General features: G+C 47.2%; 1 protein-coding gene across 4 annotated transcripts in view; it reads right to left on the reverse strand.

Annotated features, from left to right (window-relative positions):
- LOC119382414 (ubiquitin carboxyl-terminal hydrolase 35) overlaps nucleotides 1–17,303 on the reverse strand; it is a 223,412-nt gene that overhangs the window by 125,334 nt on the left and 80,775 nt on the right. The gene's annotated exons all lie outside the window — the stretch shown is intronic.

The following is a 17,303-nucleotide window of genomic DNA, read 5'->3' on the forward strand; positions in this document are numbered from 1 at the left end:
AATCCTAATTAGCAAATTAGTTAATTACAAAACGAAAAACTATAGTGCACAAGGTGGCTGTCAGCAATTTGCAACTGATTTCGCTTGCCTGCCTCTAAATATTGTATTTTTTAACCCTTGGCTAAAGATAACTGGGACACCCGGTATACATATATATATATATATATATATATATATATATATATATATATATATATATATATATATATATATATATTGACACGTCTGTATAGATAAAAGAGAATGACGATGGGGAGGTTTTAGAGACTCTGGCTGGTGGGGCAGTAGGTTTAAAAAAAACGACGAAGAAGACGTTTGGTTGTACAGCTGCTTTTGAACACGCTGTCTCGCTGTTGCAAGTTGTTCTTCTCCTTTGTTCGCGTTGCACCGCGACACTGGTGGAGGTGCTGGACTGCAACACTGCCTGATGCTCCACACTCCCACTGGGAGCCGTTCATCCAGCCCGGACCCACTTATCGCAACTCCTGTGCATAGCTTCAGTCGTCGGCTGCGACGCCTCGCTCCAGAGCTCACCCCCTCGCAGGAACACGCCCCAAGGCGCCGCTTACCCCTACCAATGCCCAACGCCAGCCTGAAACGGGTACTCCAAGGCAGCGGTTCTCACAACCCATCTCAGGTAATGCTTTTTCAACCACTGGTGCCTGATCGGTTTGGAGGTGGTGCACATCAAGACGTTGAAGACTTGCTTGAGCACTATGAACGTGTAGCCAAGATTAACCAGTGGTCTGCTGAGCAGAAGTTCTCCTGCGCTTATTTCTACCTTGACGACAGCGCTCGTACTTGGTACGAAAACAGAGAAGGCAGTCTGTCAACAAGGAGCGACTTTCAACAGCAGATGATTGACACTTTTGCCAATGTCGACCGATGGGACCGTGCCCAGCAACTACTAGAGTTACGGGTTCAAAAACCCAATGAAACAGTCGCAATGTTCGCCGAGGACATGGCCCGTCTCTTTCGTAGAGCCGACCCGCACATGACTGATGATAAGAAGTTGCGCTGCCTCATGCGCGGCGTATAAGAGCAGTTGTTCGTCGGACTTCTGCGTAACCCGCCCAGCACCGTAGCGGACTTTATCAAGGATGTTACGGCTATCGAGCGGGCACTCCACCAATGATGCCGACAGTACGATCGCTTGTCCAGCAGCGCCCAAATTCATGCCGCCGCCATGACATTTGACAATCATGGCTCCTTGCGTGACTCGATAAGAGAGATTGTTCGGGAGGAACTGCAGAAGTTACGAACGCCAGTAGTGGAAACACCCATGGCGTCTGTCGTAGAAGTCATCCGCGACGAAATCCGCCAAGCATTCTCGGTGGCTTACACTGCTTACAAGCAGCGTCCCACGAGTTACGCCGCCGCCCTTCAGCGCCCACCACCCGTCCCGCCGTCGTACCGCCAGACGTCTGCAGCCATTCCTTGTTCACCGCCGCAAGAGGACACATCGAGGCGCCCTGCCGTCCAGCCGCCACACGACCAGTCGTCTGCTAGCATGCCCCAGGGGCTCCAGAACCGGGGGGGCCGTGGGGGCCGTCGCCCCCACATGCTCAGAATGAGTGGGGGCATGCCCCCACACTCGAGGCTGTTCCAACACCCCCCCCCCCTTCGCCTTCTTTTCCCGTGCTACAACCCGGGAGGCTAGAAACTCCTTTGACTTGTTGAAGGGTGCTTCCTTTCTTCAACAAATGAAACCAAATCTTATGGAAGTCTGTGACTTCTGACTCTCTATTTGTCGGTGCTTTGTCTGCGTAAACAGCACTGCCTGCTTTTGATCTGGTTCAACGCATCTTCTGTCTTGATGTGGTTCTCGAGGAGGTAATCGCTGGCGCTCTAATCTGCAGTCCTTGCAGGAGCACGTCTCAGCGCCACGACATAAGGATGCCTCTCGTTCTCTCCCTCTTTCCTTGCTTCTTTCTATCCAAGCCCATGAAAAGCAATAAGATAAAAAAAAAAACTCGGTTTAAGCCTGTTCCCACATAAGCAGGATTTTAACCGTGAACCTACCCAGGGGCTTAGCCAGAAAGTTTTTTTCTGGAGGTCTGACCTCGCTTTGTCTAAGTTCTTGCGTGTGTGTGTGTGTATGGGTGCGCTTATATATATATATACACACAGAATGCAATAATTTTGAGGTGGTGGGAGGTTGAAGCCCCCGAGACCTCTGCTCGCTTCTCCATTGAACTTATCGCGTGAAATGTTCGTTTTCTTTCGTTTCGACCAAGACACACCTCAGTTCTTCCACACATAAACTGTAGTGAAAATCGAAAAGGGAAGGTACGGCCCACGGTCTTGTTGCTGAAGGGTTTTTGTGATCGAGAAGCTCTTTGCGAACTCATCAGGCATGACAGCCTCCAGGCACACGGCGAGATTTTATGGGCAGACACCGGGACGAATTGACGATTTGAAACTAAAATTTAAGTAAGGGCTTTCCTGCCTTATATATCTTTTTTTCACACCAGAAACTTGCTCACAGACTGCTTTTTTTTTTTATCGAAGTGCGTTCCCGCTCCTTATTTTTCTCTGTGTATCGGTACATTCCCAACAATATGTTCCCCGATCACCGTTGGGGGATGACTATGAGGCATGACGTCCCCGAAGAAATTTCTGAAACTACTTCCCGGTGTAGGTGTCTTCACATGAAGAGGGAGATGTCGCGTGTGACCTCGCTGTTCCTCACCAAACTAACATTTGCGTTGTTCACAAAGTCACCTTCTCGGAAGCACTTGCTGCAAACACGTGCGCGGGACTTCGGTTCATTGCCCTTTCTAAGCTTTATGAGCCGTGCGTAGTGATGTTCGTTATCCTTGAGGCAAAACCGTAAATGTGAAATTACACCTTGCTCCTTTGCTTGCGTGGTGCATTAATTGTGGCACACTACACCAGAGCACCATGCCGCCGAAAACATTGGTCACGCTTTACAAGCTCTTGCTGTATCTAGATGCCAGTGCACATGAACTGGTTGTGCAATAAGGCTGATTGAAGTGGGAAACTCAAAGAACAAAACGCGCTCGGGCCACCGGCTTCCCGTCGTCAGAGCAAGGTTTCGTGAAGCAAGGTGGCATCACGTGATCCCACTTAGCACGTCACAACGACTCCAGCACCCATGTCTCCAGTAGTGTGCCTCGTGCACAATAACACTAGAGAGATACAGGAAGTAGAACTGTAATGGCAAATTATCTTATTACGATCACATTCATGCCATTCTTACTGTGACCTGAGCTTTAACAAGCGAGAAAGTAGCGACAAACTGAAGGATATGTACTAACGCCCGTTCAAGTTTATCGTAGTGATCATAAATGCAGTCTGGTCGTGATTTGTCGAGAGTTATTCATCGTGATATCCTCCTCATACGTTTTTATTTTGCTTCTGCTGGTGAGCGTGGTGGTAACAGCAGCAGCCAGGTACATGTAGTTTGATGTTGACGTCGTTTATACGAGCGAGCTTCGCTGCTATTCTGCGTCGGATTTCACACATGTGCGCTGTCCCGCATAACTATGGGGCTTCGATGGTTTTGATCACATGGTACATTTCTCCTCACTGGCACCCTCCCACCTTCCCTTCGGATGCGTGCCGCATTCCACGGGCGGATTGAGTGGCCCTGCATGGCTCTGCTCTTATTGCTCTGCCACGCCTCTCCTCACTGCACGGCTCCTCTGTCCAGTTCTCCGAAAGGAGATCGCGATTAATAAAAACGCAGCATGAAAAAATTTGCAGTGGCTTAGCTCGGCTATGCCAGGATATACATAGCGTTAGCAAAGGTTCAGCTGATTATTCTTAGCTTTCCAGAATGTCTAGTATTATTAGCCTTCTTCTGTTCATTCTTCGTACGCTGAACCGCTAATTGCCAGGCAACTACTTCGGGATCCGGTGAGATAAGCTTCTCGGCTCTTCTGCGCTGTCAAGCAGCATTTGCGCTCTCCTTCTCCATGGCGTTACATACCTGCAAACGCCAGTCAGAGGCACTATCAAGCGGCCCCAGCGCAATGTCAGACGGCGACTGCACAGCGAAGGCGAATAGCTGGACGCGCGCCGGCGCCACTGTGTCTATGGCTACGACGTCGCTCCTCTCGAATGCGGCGCAGACCAGCAGTGGCAAGCCGCGCGCGGCGGTGGCGGAGTCTGTGTGCGTGACGGCGCCAGCGTGTCTGCCGCGCCTACGATGCCAATCCTCCCGAACATGCAGAGCAGCAGCGGTGAGCCGCGCGCGGCAGTGTCGGAGAGCGCGTGAGATGCCAGCTCCGGTTACCCAGCTGTGTGACATCACTGATCCTCGCGCATGCGCAGCACGGCTCATGACCCTCCACGCGAATTCGGCTCCGGCTAGGCAAGTGTAGCTAACGCTACAAAACACATGTACATAAACAGTATTCGGCAAGTGGACGCCTCGCATGCCGTCGACGAAAACGAGGCTTCGTTTTCCGTCGGTTGCTGCCAGACATCGTACACAGAAACTGCTGCATTTCAGACACACTGAAATGCAATCCTGCTTCCATGGCGAGACCTTCGCTGCGAGTTTCAAAGTCTGCAACTACATCCATCGCGGCAATATGCCGAAAGCCACAGTATGCAACGGCCCTTTGCACACATGGTGACGTATCATGCCGCCTTCTAATTCGCTGAGAGCAATGAGATTCGAGACGACATCGCTTCAGCACCGAGTATAGGGCGAGAGAAATTGAGTAAGAGATCTTCGGTCTTTGCTTACAAATATCTCCACTAATAAGTTATCTTTTCACACCCAACCAAAAGTGCACGCATTCTTCAATGCCCCTGTTCATTGCAGCTGATTGCAGCTCAACTTTGTAGTTCTCGTTAGTGTCCCTTTAAGGTCCCTAATTGGCTGTGCGTATCGGACGCCCACAAGTGGGAAAGTTACACTAGAAAACACCTATATGCACATGTTTTATCCACTACCTTGGGAGGGAAGGCGGACAAAGAACATTGACTTCACTGAAGTGCTAAGCTACAACGATACTTCCTTTTCTGCTAATACAACTCTATAGATTTCGCGTTTGATGTTTCGCGTATGCGTGTTGTGGTGGCTACATGAGATGGTATCAACGTCATCTGCTCGATATAGACTCCGGATGAGGCACAAAACACACAAAAAAGGCCGAGGGTCCTGTGAGTGAATTAGATAGGGAGCATCAATTCTCCCCGCAGCCAAGAAAATTTCAGAAAGCAATTTCACCTGGCAGTCGCGTCGGTCGTATTGGTAGTCGGAAACGGCATCCTCATTGGTGATAAACGTCCCCACAAGGCATCGTTTTCTTGTTAAGGTAGTGCGTATATATTATATATATATATATAGACGATGCAACGTCAGCCCACAGATGTCGTCGCCCCCACACATCAGATATACTTCCGGAGCCCCTGATGCCATGGCCTTCGTTCCAAGAGGAGTTGATGCGACGTCCACAGCTACGCAGGACAGACGCCTGGCGCACTGTAGATAGGCATCCACTTTGCTTTAACTGCGGAGGCGTAGGCCACATTTCCCGTCATTGCTGACACCGAGTCGATTCGTTTCACCCTCTCAGGCCACGGTTTGACAGTCGACGCGCCAACGACGACTACGTATTGCGGCGCGACGACGCTGGTTCTCAAGGACCTCCATTGTCTCGGCCCCATTTTGACGACTGCCGTACCAACCATGACGAGAGCATGCCCGATTACCAGCCAGGTTTGGGACATCGGCCACGGCCTCCGTCTCCTGCCAACTCGCCTTCATCGCACCGCCGCACTTTTTCTGACCTGAGAGGAAGGAGGTCACTCAGCCCACGCCGGGAAACTGAAGGCGGCAACCTCCGGGGGTAAGGTTGCAGGCCGTCAAGACGCCGAAAAAAAGCCCCCATTACTGTCACCGCAGGACGCCGTAAAGCCGACAAGACGTGACACCGACGAAACTGTCACCACAGACCTCACCGTTTTTGTGGACGGACAGCAAGTGACAGCCTTAGTCGACACTGGTGCCGACTTTTCTATTATAATTCAAGACCTCGCTGTACGCCTCAAGAAAGTAAAGACGCCATGGACGGGACCTCACCTAAGGACTGCAGGCGGCCAGTTACTCGTGCCTATAGGAATGTGCACAGTGAGAATCGACATTGGTGGTCCTTCTTTCGTGGCGGTGTTCGCTGTTCTCGCCTCATGTTGCAAAGAGCTAATTATTGGGATGGATTTCTTGAGAGAATATGGCGCCGTCATCAACATCCCAGACAGTTTAATTACGTTCCAGAACAGCCCTGATGTAGTTGATTGTCCAGAGGCCAGAAATAACCCTTTGGGTCTAACTGACGATGATGTGATCGTCCCACCACGGTCACGCACTCTTGTTTCGGTGGCAGGGGACGCACTGTTTGAAGGCAAAGGCATTGCCGATCAAATCAGCTCGCTGCTATTTAGCCATCGCATTTCAGTTGCACGAGGTATTGTCAATGTCACTGCTGGACGCACGAACTTACTCCTCACCAACTTTAGTGCTGAGCGCTGGCACCTTCCGAAGGGCACAGCCGTCGCTTACTTTGACAATATTGTAGAAGTAGAAGGCTGTTTATCGGTACTGGACGAAGCGCCTAAACAAAAATCAGTACTCGTTTTTGACGTTGGCACTACTTTGCCAAAGGACGAGCGAAAGCGACTTGTTGATTTGCTAGCCTAATTCCAAGACTGCTTTTCATCGACATCACGAGTTGGTCGCACGCCACTAACCAAGTATCGAATAATTACTGAAGACACGGCGAGACCTATTCACCAGAATCCTTATCGCGAGGCTCTGAAGGAATGTGAAGTGATACAGCAACAAGTAGCGAAAATGCTTGAAGATGATGCGATTCAGCCATCACAGAGCCCGTGGGCGTCACCTGTAGTGCTAGTCAAGAAAAAGGACAGCACCCTGCGTTTTACAGCGAAAGCTGTTATGAGATCATTTCAACGGCCGTTTTTGGCGCTGTAGTTGTCCGCCGCTGCCAGTGTCCGTAACTACTATCGCCCAAAATAAGAAAAAAAAAGGAAATAAGAAAAAATTTCCAGGATGGAACGAGGTTCGAACCTGGGCCCTCTGCGTGGGAGCCCAGTGTTCTACCTCAGGGCCATGCCGGTGCTTGAAACTGCGTTGCAAAAAGACCCTATACAGGCTTCATGTCGGGAAGGAACTACATGAACATATGTAATGTAGTGTGGTAGAAGATTAAGATAACAACCAGGCGTCGCACAAACACGAATTATGTAACCGGGCGTCACACAATGCAAACTGTGCAACGAATGGGTTGTTGAGTGCTTCTAACTCATTACAAAGGCCTCTGCAATAATTCTTCATCGTCATCAGCCACAGCATCAACAAAGTGCACATGCCTTACAGGCGTTTAGCGACTACCACGGTTCTCATCAGAATTACAAAAAATTGCATAGTGGCTGCTTCCCTACTTCAAAAAAATTATAATGATTTATAGCGTAGTGGGTTCCTCGCAAGTGCACTTCTATTGGTTGCCAAGGAAGCCCATAAGGCTCCCATGATCCATTTCCTCGGGGTCTCAATAAAGTTAATTCCCTCTCTCTCCCTCTCCATTTCTCCGGTTAACGTATGTTATAAAGCGTGGTAGGACAGTTAAATAATGACCGGGCGTCACACAATATGAATTACGTAACTAGTGGGTTGTTTAAAGCTTCCAACCCATTACAAAGGGCTCAGCCATAATTCTTTATCGTCATCAACCACCGCAATAACAAAGTGCACATAATGCCTCACAGATGGTGCCTCGCTTCTCCACAGAATAACGAATAATGTCTTGGTGGGTGCTTCCCAACTTCCCCAAAATTATGATTTGTGGTATAGTGGGTACGTTACTAATGTACTTGTATTAGTAGCCACAAGAGAGTTTCTAACGGGCTCTAGAAATGCCGCTCTTCCAGCTTTCGCTGTGACGGTGCTGCGCTTTCCGCGCAGGCCTGGCGTTTTTTTGCGTGGACTACAGGAAGCTGAATCAGGTGACCAAGAAAGATGTGTACCCCCTTCCATTTATCAATGACTCCCTTGACAGACTTCGACACGCTCGCTACTTTTCTTCAATGGACTTGAGGAGCGGATACTGGCAAATTGAGGTAGACCCGAGAGACCGGGAGAAAACCACTTTTTGTGACGCCAGATGGTTTATATGAATTTAAAGTCCTGCCGTTCAGTTTGTGCTCAGCACCCGCTACTTTTCAAAGGCTCATGGATACCGTACTTTCAGGGTTGAAGTGGAAAACCGGTTTAGTTTATCTTGACGACGTCATAGTGTTTTCGGAAACTTTTGACGAGCACCTCAAAAGGTTGGAAGTTGTTTTACGAGCCATACGGTCTGCGGGCCTCACGTTGAAGCCAGAGAAATGTCACTTTTTTTTTTTTTGAAGAAGTGCAGTTTCTTGGTCTTGTCATCAGCCACGCAAGTGTTCAGTCCGATCCTGAAAAAAGTGCCGCCGTTACACAGTTCCCGGTACCGTCCAATAAGAAGGCTGTCAGACGCTTTCTGGGCCTTTGTGCCTATTATCGACGGTTTATCGCGGACTTCGCACGCATCGCGTCACCTTTAACTTGCCTGACGAGAGACAACGTTGCCTTCGAGTGGAACGACGAACAGGAAACTGCGTTTAATGATCTGCGCTAACATCTTCAAACCCCCCCAGCGCTAGCCCACTTCGACGAGGAAGCCCCCACGATGCTGCACACTGACGCTAGCAATGTAGGTCTGGGAGCTGTGCTAGTGCAGTGGCAGGAGGAGACAGAAAGAGTGATTGCCTACGCAAGAAGAACACTAACACGCGCAGAGGCTAATTATTCCACAACAGAGAAAGAATGCCTCACCGTGGTATGGGCAGTTATGAAATTTCACCCATATTTGTACGGCCGCCCCTTCAAACTTATTAGCGACCATAATTCGCTTTGTTGGTTGACTGATCTTAAAGATCCCACCGGCTGATTAGTGCGTTGGAGTCTGAGGCTGCAAGAGTTTGATGTGACGGTCATACACAAGTCAGGGAAGCGACATATAGACACCGACTGCCTGTCCCGATCACCAATACAGTCGGCTTCTCTACCTGATGAGGATGAAACTCCATTCCTTGGTGTCCTCGGCACTTCCACCAACGTCCAACAACAACGTGACGACCCCGAGTTACTTGGTTTAATTACTTGGACGGACGGTCTCAGAGTGCACCAAGAGTTTTTACAAGAATATTGTCCTCGTTTTGTCAACGAAACAGCGCCCTTTATAAAAGAAACTTTTCATCGATCAAATCTCCCTATTTGCTCGTCATTCCTGCAACCCTTCATACTGAAGTGCTTCAAGCATGCCACAACGTGGTGACTTCTGGCCACTTAGGCTACACGCGCACGTTGGCAAGAGTTCGGCAAAAATACTACTGGCCAAGACTCCTGACATCCGTGAAGCACCACAACATTCGTACTTGCCTCGACTGCCAGCGACGCACGTCGCATGTGACGAAACTAGCCGGTCTGCTGCAACCTGTTCAAGTCCCATGAACGCCGTTTGACCAGATCGGAATGGATATTTTGGGTCCACTTCCTACTTCTACTGCAGGGAACTGCTGGGTTATTGTCGCAACGGATAATCTGACCCAGTACGCCGAAACAAAGGCTATCCAAAGAAGCACAGCGGCGGAGGTCACGAGATTTTTCATCGGAAATATTGTACTGCGGCATGGTGCACCAAGCGTTGTGATAACAGACTGTCGAACCGCATTCACGGCAGCGCTTTTAGACGACGTCTTGATGCTAAGTGGAACGGCTCATCGTAAGACCCCCGCCTACCACCCGCAAACAAACGGGCTAACAGAGCGCCTAAACAAGACGATCGAAGACATTCTTTCGATGTACGTGGATGTCCAACCCAAAAACTGGAACAAAATCTTGCCCTATATCACATTCGCATACAATAGAGCTAAACAAGAAACAACTCGCATGACTCCATTCAGCCTCGTTCACGGACGGGAGGTACGGATGATGTTGGATGCGATGTTACTGCACGAATGGGACGACACTGACACGGATGCCGATGCGTTTACTCAATGCGCAGAAGAAGCTAGGCAGCTCGCACGCTTGCGGATCTACCAGCAACAAGACTACAACACAACAAGACTACAACACAGGCCGCTATAATGCCCACCGCAGAACAGTAACCTACGAAACCGGTGACAGAGTGTGGGTTTGGATGCCCACATGAAAACGTGGACTCTCCGAGAAACTGTTCAGGCGATACCTCGGACCATATCGAGTATCGCGACAGCTGAGTGACGTCACTTACGAGGTCGTCCCTGACAGTCCCTATTGCACGAGACGCCGCCAGCACCGGCCAGAACTTGTACATGTAGTACGCATGAAGCCGTATGTCAGCGACTGACTCTGCGTTCCCATAAAACGGTGGTCCTGGTTTAGCATTGGGGCGATGCTCTGTTAAGGAGGCAAGTGACACGTCCGTATAGATAAAAAAAAATGATGAAGGGGAGGTTTTAGAGACTCTGGCTAGTGGGGCAGCAGGTTTCAAAAAGAAACACAAAGAAGACATTTGGCTGTACAGCTGCTTTTGAACACGCTGTCTCACTGTTGCAAGTTGTTCTTGTCCTTTGTTCACGGTGCACGGCGACAATATATATATTAGGGGTGTGCGAATATTCGAAATTTCGAATATTTTTCTAATAGTGTTTGCTATTCAATTCGAACTGGAATTTTACTATTCGAACTTCCCAAAAACAAATACAGTCAACGTCCGATGGAAAGCGACCCCTTCAGATTTTCAATATGCTTCACCTCCTTACACTGTCGTATTGCGGCAAAGCTGCCTTTCGATCCATTACGGTCGAACTTTGCCAAGACACAATCAACGTCCGATCGAAAGTGGTCCCTAGATTTTCAATATGCTTCAACCCATCAGACCCCGGTATTGCGGCAAAGCTGCCTTTCAAGCTCCGTTACGGTCCAACTTTGCCAAGACACAGTCAACGACCGATTGGAAGTGGTCCCTAGATTTTTCATTATGCTTCACCTCATCACACCCCCGTACCGCGGTAAAGCTGCCTTTAAAACTCTGCTATGGTCGCAAATGTATTAACTCAAAAAAACGCTGGTTCCAACATGGAGGTGAAAGATGTGGCAGAGGTGGGGGCTCAACTAATGCTGTTTTGAACCTGAAATTTGGGCAGGATCGTCATCGGCAGCCGAAGCTTTTTAGCATCCAAAATTTCAGATATTCTTATATATCGACATCTACGAGGCAGATTTGGAACTCCAGACTTGAAGGGAGCAGACCCTTGCCTGCCACATCAGTTGGGCTTCCACAGAAGCTGAAAGAGCAGGAGAGGCTGAGGACATGGCATCTTTTCCTATCACGTGTAAAGTGTTGTCGGCAACACTTTCGTTGCACCAAATCGTGTACATAAATACAATTCAGGCTCTACATTGACTCATTCTTGATAAGACAATTATGAAACACCACCCCACCAGTTCATCAACCTAGCGAAAAGAAACACTTTCATGTTGCTATCGCATAAGAATATGCTTAGGAATCCTCTCTAAGTTTTTTTCTGCAATTTCGCTGTGAAGTATTTGAAAAATATTCGATTCGATTCGCACTCACACTTCAATATTCGAATTCGCTTCGCACTGAAAATTTTGTTTGCACAGCTCTATTATATATATATATATATATATATATATATATATATATATATATATATATATATAGGAAAAAGATATACGCTTCTAAAAAACTGTTTATTTGCCGACGTTTCATTGATGACCGATCTTCCTCAAGACGAAATTTATCAGGCTTCGATGCACTTTTTATATTGTCATCCGCCGAGCCGAGAGAGAGAAAAAAAGTCGAAGAAAAAAAGCTAAAGTAAAAAAATAAAAATTGAGGAAAAAGAGAACAGTCTCGAACAGACCACGTGCACATACTTGGACATACGAACAACACGTGTTTTCCAAGGAGAAAAAAAAAAGGACAACAAAAGAAAAATATGTAGGTGCGCATAGATCGTTCCGGTGGATACCGGAAGTGCATTTCTGTTGTCCACTGCCGAGCTCCACTTCTCTGGCTCTCCCCTCTTCACCTGTTTCTGAAGCTTGGACACAATAAGTGAGTGAGTGCATTCCTGTCGTCCATAGTCACGTCTTTGGCTCCCCCCATCCACAGCTGCTCGTGAAGCCTAGTGAGGGGATTAAGCTTCACAAGAAGTGATAAGCACTTAAAAAAGGGTTAACTCAAAGAGCTTAGTACAAGTCCAGGAAAAGTGTAGCGGAATGGTACATTCAATGAAAAACAGGCAGGCACGATGTCCGGCCTGTGGCTCAAGCTAATGTTTCCAAAGAAAATGGAAAATACCCTTCAGATTTTTGCCGGGGGGTGGAATATTTGAGTCGCTCGAGTGTCTGTGTGGTTTCATTGTAGGGAGGATTCTTCCAAAGTTGCTCCCTCTGTTTTTTTCTGCCGCCGCCCCCCCTCCGCCACTCGGATTTCGAAAAAAAGAAAATAAAAGTTTCGGTTAAGATTATTACTAACTTGAATTTTCCAGAGCGTGAATTGAAGACAGTATGCCCGGATTGATATTTAGTCCAGCCTTCCATGTATTAAATTTATAAATCATATATGATTCGTGCTGTTCACGCTCCTTGTACCAGAGAAACCGCTTTGTGAGAGCGTAACCTTGATGGAATCAAATGGGTGGTTTTCGGAGTTTATATGCTGAGACAGAGGCCGATGCGGAAGGTCGTGTCTGTCTGACCTATGTATTGAATATTGCGTACTCCACACTCGAGAAGGTAGACTACATTAGAGCTGTCACAGTTAAGGTTTGAGTCAATAGAGTACTTGAAAATGGAATGTATGCTTTCAGCAACCAGCAATTGGAATGTGTGCTTTCTGCTTTACTAGCAGAAAGAATTAAAAAAAGATGGACGGAAAAACTTAGTGCTAGCATTTGGAAGCAACCCCCCAAACGTAAACAAAATTCTAAAGAGACACTATAACATCTTACAACAGAGTAAACGACTACCAAGAATTTTCCCTTCCCCCCCGCGAGTCGTTTATAGACATCCCAAAAACATTAAGGATTATTTTGTTCGTACGAAAACCGATAAGACATCTATAACTGCACGTCAGCCATGCGGCAAGGCTCGCTGCAAGGTGTGCAAAAACATACAGGAAACCAACATTGCTGAAAGCACCATTCCAAATTCAAGTACTCTATTCACTCAAACCCTAACTGCGACAGCTCTAATGTAGTCTACCTTTTCGAGCGCGGAGTATGCAGTATTCAATACATAGGTCAGACAAACACGGCCTTCCGCAACCGCTTTAATAACCATTGTTCACATGTTAATTCACTTCCGCATCTGCCTCTGTCTCAGCATATAAACTCCGAAAACCACCCATTTGATTCCATCAAGGTTATGCTCTTACAAAGCGGTTTCTCTGGTACAAGGAGCGTGAACAGCGCGAATTGTATGTGATTTATAAATTTAATACACTGAAGGCTGGACTAAATATCAATCCGGGCATACTGTCTTCAATTCGCGCTCTGGAAGATTCAAGTTACTAATAATTTTAACCGAAGCTTTTATTTTCTTTTTTTTGGATATCGCCAGGAGCACGCTGTCGGGCATCCAGCATCCTCACGCGAATTCCGAGGGGGGGGGGGGGGGCAGAAAAAAAACAGAGGGGGCAACTTTGGAAGAATCCTCCCTACAATGAAACCACTCCGACACTCGAACGACTCAAATATTCCACCCCCCGGCAAAAATCTGAAGGGTATTTTCCATTTTCTTTGGAAACATTAGCTTGAGCCACAGGCCGGACATCGTGCCTGCCTGTTTTTCATTGAATGTACCATTCCGCTACACTTTTCCTGGACTTGTACTAAGCTCTTTGAGTTAACCCTTTTTTAAGCGCTTATCACTTCTTGTGAAGCTTAATCCCCTCACTAGGCTTCACGAGCAGCTGTGGATGGGGGGAGCCAAAGACGTGACTATGGACGACAGGAATGCACTCACTCACTTATTGTGTCCAAGCTTCAGAAACAGGTGAAGAGGGGAGAGCCAGAGAAGTGGAGCTCGGCAGTGGACAACAGGAATGTACTTCCGGTATCCACCGGAACGATCTATGCGCACCTACATATTTTTCTTTTCTTGTCTTTTTTTTTCTCCTTGGAAAACACGTGTTGTTCTTATGTCCAAATATGTGCACGTGGTCTGTTCGAGACTCTGTTCTCTTTTTCCTCAATTTTTATTTTTTTACTTTAGCTTTTTTTATTAGACTTTTTCTGTCTCTCTTTCTCGGCTCGGCGGACGACGATATAAAAAATGCATCGAAGCCTGATAAATTTCGTCTTGAGGAAGATCAGTCTCCGATCGAAGCGTTGACAAATACACGTATACCTTTTTCTTATTTATTTTACGGCAACCAAAGACAGACTCTTCATAATCTATATATATATATATAGAGAGAGAGAGAGAGAGAGAAAGAGCACTTTGTATGTGTGTTATGTGTCTTTCGCTTTGTTCCATTTTGGATGCGTTATACCTTTGGATGGAGTCTGTCTGTTTGTCCTTCACAACCTTGTTCTTCGGCACAGTGTGCCTTGTGAGCTACTCAGCGACTGTGGGTGTTCCTTCCTCTCTGAAACAGCAGAGGCTCTTCTAGTGGAACACAACATTGCCCATCAAACTACCAGCGCATGTCATCCCCAAGCCAACAAAATGACTGAGCACTTTAACTGCACATCACAGACATTTCTGTGAACCACACCAACAGAGACAGCATACTGCCCTTTGTTACGCATGCTTATGGCAGTGCCACTTAATCTACCATGGGATTCACTCTAGTCTTCTATATCTATGGCTGTTAAGCATCCTTGTTCAATTGCCCCAATGATTCAGAATCCACGACTGCACCAGAAATTACACCAAAAAATTTCGTCAGCTTGCAGCGTCACCACTCAAGACCAGGCCCGCCAGAAACAATGTCATGACCAACGCTTATCTTCTACACCATATTCACGTGGAACATTGGTGTGACTTTGCGTCCCTTCTCCGCTCCTGGCCTTTTAACAAAGCTCACGCTTAACCCTTTCACTGTCAGGTGTTTCAGGCCGTGACACACCCCCAGCATCGGCTTGGTTTCGGAAATATCGGGGAAGCTTGAAACGCAGGGAAAAGGTGTGTTGTGAAGTCAAGATAACGGACAGTGATAAAAAGGAGATACAAGAACATCGCTTGCTGCTATCAGCAGCAAACGAGGCCGCGGCGAGCAGGCAAAAGTAGCGATCGAGTCTATCGGAGAGGCAACAGCGCGCCTCTGAACTTGATGCACCGTGGCAGACACGCCAACAGAATACCCCCCCAAAAAAAGGACAAAAGAAAAAAACCTGCAAACTTGAGGCAGATGGCAGAACACCCCTTGTAGTAGTAATCGTGCGGGCACCGCAAGGTTACTCCGCCCGAGAGAGTAGCGCACACGAAGCGACCATGCCCCCAGTAAAGATGGGTCGGCACGGTTGCTCGGTACTCGTCAATACAGGTACCAACACAGTGAGGGACGAAAATATGTGCTTCTATAAAGATTTTACAGATGACGCAACCAGTAGGATCACGCTAAACACGCCAGCTTTGCGCTACGGCAGGAATTTTTTATTGCACAACGGAGAACGTACCGCTACGTAAGTGACAATGAAAGGGTTAAAGGCTTGTTCACATCTGTGACTGGCCCTGGTCGTGCGACCAAGTTAGTCGCAGGTAAATGGGCACTTTGGCTCAGTCGCTCGCTGCTTGATTTTTCAGTCACATGACTGCAGTTGCAAACCACTGAACCGATCAGGTGAGCAGGAACAGGACATCAGCTCATTTTGCGAGGCAACGGCACCGTGAATATATTTGCGAATTCTGTGAGGCAACACTTATAGATCGCAGTTGCAGGAGTGAACATCAGTCTCTACGGGTCACCAGTCACAAATGGTCACGTGACCGATGCAGGTGTGAGTATGATGATCCTTACCTGGTTCTATGTCAGAAATCTCCAGTGAACTAAGTTATTGAGACTATATGGCCATCCACGGACCAATGACACCGCAGGTGCGTCATGTCAACCAACTGAAACCTCACGACAGCTCTCGACAACCTCCTGTTTCACATGGCACCAGGATGGCTCCTCTCTCACTGGGGAGTGGTTGTAGTGACCAATACGGGTGACAGAAGAAGATGTAGGAAACTTCTTCCACTTACACTACCTTGCCAGTGCCTCGTGATTCACAGCGTAAATGCCCCTCACATGCTGAACGCTAAATGCGTGCTATAGAAACATTAACCGATGCTGTCTGTTGGAAATTCTCTTCCACCATATTTCTTGCATCTTCACTATAATTGCAAAATACACAGAACAAACTGAGAATTTCTTTCAGGTCTTTTATTACATCAACTAATGTAAGTTTCGTGTCCTACTGTAAAACAACAACAAAAAAAAATATTCCAGCATGAAACCCAACAAGCCCTTGAGACGGCGAAGAGGCAAGATCTCGACGTCCCCACGTGGGAGGCCTAGGCCCAGCCAACTAAACTGCTGGTTTCAATAAAAGTTTATTCCTCCTCCTACAGCATAAAAACACAACAGACATGCAGTATGCTTTGAAAACGTCCAGTGGCAGCTACACTGCCAAGAAGAATGACAGAACACTACACACCCGTATATTGATTCTGTATTCAGTGTAAAATATGTTCGCTGTATTACGGTAACTTGTACTATGTTAAATACCAGCGACATGTTTCTATCAGTAGCTTTTGAGGGAAGGTGTCAATTAACATAGCTCATGGGTCTTAAAATCTTCTTTAAAAACTTGGTCGACAGTGACGAAACTTGCAGAGTTTAATTGTATCCGTGCAGATTTCAAATATGCAATTATTTTTCTATTACAATACAATACGCAACTTTTAAAATATCAAACACTTCATGTGCCTTTTTTTGAGCAAGATTTTTCCTAAACAGAGAGAGTTACAAAGCAGATAGAGATATCATAATAACCAGGAATGAAGACTGTATGCAAGAAAACAAGAATAGGTGTTCTAGACATATTTCAACAAAAATTATGGTGTGGTGAACATTCGTGACCAAAATCGCAGCTTGACATCGAGTCACTCATCATGTCACTTGCCATAACTTTTGTTCAAGTGGGTTTAGTTGATTGAGAGTTTTGAGTTTATCTACTTCATATCTTCCTTGTTCATTTTTGGTTCTTCTGGGGTG

This window comes from Rhipicephalus sanguineus, chromosome 2 (genome assembly GCF_013339695.2).
Source record: "Rhipicephalus sanguineus isolate Rsan-2018 chromosome 2, BIME_Rsan_1.4, whole genome shotgun sequence".
In the NCBI taxonomy this organism is placed as follows: Eukaryota; Metazoa; Arthropoda; class Arachnida; order Ixodida; family Ixodidae; genus Rhipicephalus; species Rhipicephalus sanguineus.